General features: G+C 48.1%; 2 pseudogenes; both read right to left on the reverse strand.

The window, feature by feature from the left end:
* Positions 1-281: 281 nt before the first annotated feature.
* LOC115893038 lies at positions 282-325 on the reverse strand (annotated as a pseudogene).
* A 2,581-nt stretch (positions 326-2,906) lies between these two features.
* Positions 2,907-3,007, reverse strand: LOC115893016 (annotated as a pseudogene).
* Positions 3,008-4,469: the final 1,462 nt, after the last annotated feature.

Below are 4,469 nucleotides of genomic sequence, written 5' to 3' on the forward strand. Positions count from 1 at the left end.
GAATGTAATGGTGTGATCTCAGCTCATTGCAACCTCAGCCTCCCAGGTTCAAGCAATTCTCCTGCCTCAGCCTCCTGAGTAGCTGGGACTATAGGTGCCCGCCACCACACCCTGCTAATTTTTGTATTTTTAGTAGAGACAGGGTTTCACCGCGTTGGCCAGGCTGGTCTCAAACTCCTGACCTCAAGTGATCCGCCCACCTCAGCCTCCCAAAGTGCTGGGATTGCAGGCATGAGACTTAAGATATATTTTATTTTAATTTTTATTATTTTAAGCGTGAGAGAGGAAAGCCTGCTAGACAAATTCTGAAAGAGCTGTAACACTGGGATATATTTTGATGTCAGAACCAACAGAGTTTGTGGAAAGCCTGGATGGAGATCTAAGGATTAGATGAGGGTCATCTGAGGAGCTAAAAAACGTGAATACCAACAAACACAGCCCCTCCAACAAACACAGCGCCTCCAACAAACACAGCCCCTCCACCTCCAGACCTAGCATTGGCATCGGTCGTAAAAGCTTGCCAGGTGTTTCAAATCTGCAGCCAGACTTGACAGCAACCTAGAATAACATTTCTCAAAGTTTGATGTGCATGGGGAACACCTGGGAGTCTTGCTACAATTCAGTAGGTAGAGGCAGCGCCCGAGAGTCCTCATTTCTCACACGTGACGCAGGTGCTGCTGATGCTGCCGGTCTACGGTCTGCACATTGCGTGCCGCCTAGAACTCATCCGCTCTGCCAGCCTCTGCTTCTCTGATACCCTGTTTCTATCAAAAAGTGAGTCACCATTACCTTGAATATATCCATATTCTGACCACATCTCACTTCCTCCTCCTCACTAGTGCTGGCCACCGTCCATGTCTCACCTGGACTACCATCGTAGCCTCCCAGCTGGCTTCTCCCTCCGTCCGTGCTTTCACTAACCACTATTTTTCCGTACAGCAGCCGAAGTAGCCTTAAACTTCAGCTGAGATCATATTGCAGCATTCTCTGCTCAATTCCCTGCAAAGGTCTACATAGCCTGCAATTTCTCCTCGCCCCTTCTTTTGATCTTACTTCCTGCCACTGTATTTCTCCTCCATATTGCTCCAGTCATACCGGCCCCCATACTGAATCACAAGCGCATTCCTCCACCAGGGCCTTTACCCTGGCCCTTCTCTCTGCTTGAAAGCTTCTCCCCTATATCCACCTCACTTGCTCCCCCACTCGATCCAGGTCTCTGCTCAGACGTCCCCCCATCAGAAAGGTCTGCCCTGACCACCCTGTTTAATTAGCACTCACTCTCCTATCACCTTCCACCTCACTCTCCCTCCCCTTTATTTTTTATTTATTTATTTTGAGACAGAGTTTCACTCTGTCACCCACATTGGAGTACAGTGGTGCCATCTCAGCTCACCGCAGCCTCCGCCTCTCGGGCTCAAATGATTCTTCTGCCTCAGCCTCCCAAGTAACTGAGACTACAGGCACCCGCCACCATGCCCAGCTAATTTTTGTATTTTTAGTAGAGATGGAGTTTCACCATGTTGGCCAGGCTGGTCGCAAACTCCTGACCGCAAGAGATCCGCCTGTCTTGGCCTCCCAAAGTGCTGGGATTACAGGCGTGAGTCACCATGCCCCACCCTCTCCCCTTTATTAACTATTCCTTACTGTGTAACAGATTATCCCCAAGATGAATGGCTTAAAACAATAATCATGATTTATCATTTCACCAGGCTTCTGTGAGCCAGGAATTCAGAAAGGGCATAATGGAGACAGCTTTTTCTGTCCACAATTATTGGGACTGCAGCTGTTAAGAGTCAGAGGCTAGGCCGGGCGCGGTGGCTCCCACCCATAATCCCACCACCTTGGAAGGCCGGGGTAGGCGGATCACCTGAGGTTACGAGTTTGAGACCAGCCTGGCCAACATGGAAAAACTCCTGTCTCTACTAAAAATACAAAAATTAGCGGGGCATGATGGTGCGCGCCTGTAATCCCAGCTACTCAGGAGGCTGAGGCAGGAGAATCACTTGAGCCCGGGAGGTGGAGGTTGCAGTGAGCTAAGATCGTGCCATTGCACTCCAGTCTGGGCAAAAAAAAAAAAAAAGCAAAACTCGGACTCAAAAAAAAAGGTCAGAGGCTGAGGACAGATCACACGCTCTTTGTCACTCAAGTGCAGCTGAGGCTGTCACTGAGAACCTCTAATGTGGCTTCCTTGTGGCTTGGGCTTCCTCTCACCATGGTGGCTGGATTCCAAGGGCAAGCATCCCAAGAGACAGAAAGAGAACTGGACAAAAATGGACCCTCAGAAGCAACATCGCATCACTCAGCTGTCTTCTATTCACTAGCTGTGGGCACGCAGACCAGCCCATGCTCAAGGAGAAGGAAACTAGGCTTCATCCTCTGCAGGGAGGAGTGTCAAGGAATTTGCAGACATATTTTTAAGTCCCTGTGCTCCCCCTTACCTTGCTTTCTTTTTCTTTGGAGCTCTAGCATTTCCTGACAGATTATGTATCTATTTCTGTTTATTGTCCTTCTTTCCTGTCAAAATGTCAAGATCTGGGGCTGGGTGCAGTGGCTCACACCTGTAATCGCAGCACTTTGGGAGGCCAAGGCAGGTGGACCATGAGGTCAAGAGTTCAAGACCAGCCAGGCCAACATGGTGAAACCCCGTCTCTACTAAGAATATAAGAATTAGCTGGGTGTAGTGGTGCATGCCTGTAATCCCAGCTACTTGGGAGGCTGAGACAGAAGAATCACTTGAACTTGGGAGGCAGAGGTTGCAGTGAACCCAGATCATACCACTGCACTCCAGCTTGGGTGACAGAGCAAGACTCCATCTTGAAAAAAATGTCAATGTCTGCCTTGCTCACTCCTGCCTCTGTTTTGCTTATAGGCATGTGTAATGCATAGTATGTGCTCAATATATATACACACATATGAAACGCTTTGTGAATTTCCCAGTCATCCTTGCTCAGGGACCATGCTAATCTCTGTATCATTCCAATTTTTGGCATATGTGCTGATGAAGCCAAGAGTCAATATATATTTTTGAATGAGTCAATTACCATGTATTCATCTCTGACAGATTTTGAAAATAATCAAACTGTTTGCTGCGAATCCAAAGAATTGAATTGAGAGGCTGGGCACGGTGTCTCACATCTGTAATCCCAGCACTTTGGGAGGCTGAGGCAGCAGATCATCTGAGGTCAGGAATTTGAGACCAGCCTGGCCAACATGATGAAATCCTGTCTCTACTAAAAATACGAAAAATTAGGCTGGGCGCAGTGGCTCATGCCTGTAATCTCAGCACTTTGGGACAAGACCAAGGTTACAGATCACAAGGTCAGGAGTTTGAGACCAGCCTGGCCAACATGGTGAAACCATATCTTTACTAAAAATACAACAATTAGCTGGGTGTGGTGGTGGGCGCCTGTAATCCCAGTTACTCAGGAGGCAGAGGCAGGAGAATTGCTTGAACCCGGCAGGAGTAGGTTGCAGTGAGCTGAGATCGCGCCACTACACTCCAGCCTGGGTGACAGAGAGACTAGATCTCTAAATAAATAAATAAAAATACAAAGAATTAGCTGGGCATAGTGGCGGGCGCCTGTAATCCCAGCTACTCAGGAGGCAGAGGCAGGAGAATCACTTGAACCTGGGAGGCAGAGGTTGCAGTGAGCCGAGATCATGCCACTGAACTCCAGCCTGGGCAACAAGAGAGAAACTCCATTTCGAAAAACAAAAAACAAACAAACAAAAAAAAAAAACCCATGAAAACAAAGAACTGGATTGATGGAAAGATAGTCTACTCATGGAGAAAAAGGGCAGAGAAGCTTAATGAAGCAATACCCTGTGACTGTGACCGTGACCATGAGGACTCCATAGCTGAGGGCATACAATAGGGTCGCTTTCCCAACTGGCCTTCGCTGCAACCAGTCAGGTATCTAGGAGCAGGGGCAGCTTATCTAGGAGTGCATTGGCACCCACTTCGTGGGATTATCTCTGATCTGTACAGGTGAGAGACTTGCCTTCCCAAATGGCCTGCTTGTTCCAGAAGGGAAAGAAGTATGTCTTACTTTCTTGTCCTGAGTATAATGCAACATACTTAAAACTCAGGCTGGGCGCAATGGCTCATGCCTGTAATCCCAGCACTTTGGGAGGCCGAGGCAGGTGGAGGTCAGGAGTTTGAGACCAGCCTGTCCAACATGGTGAAACCCCATCTGTACTAAAAATATAAAAATTAGCCGGGCGTGGTGGCGCATGCCTGTAATCCCAGCTACTCAGGAGGCTGAGGCAGGAGAAGTGCTTGAATTCGGGAGGCGGAGGTTGCAGTGAGCCAAGATTGTGCCACTGCACTCCAGCCTGGATCACAGAGTGAGACTTTGTCTCAAAAACAAAATAAAAACAAAAAACTCAGTGGCTACATAATTGAGGGTCACCAGGCATGGTAGAACACTAATAACAGCTGTGGTTGTTTTTTTTAGTTTTTTGTTTTT

This window comes from Rhinopithecus roxellana, chromosome 13 (genome assembly GCF_007565055.1).
Source record: "Rhinopithecus roxellana isolate Shanxi Qingling chromosome 13, ASM756505v1, whole genome shotgun sequence".
NCBI lineage: Eukaryota > Metazoa > Chordata > Mammalia > Primates > Cercopithecidae > Rhinopithecus > Rhinopithecus roxellana.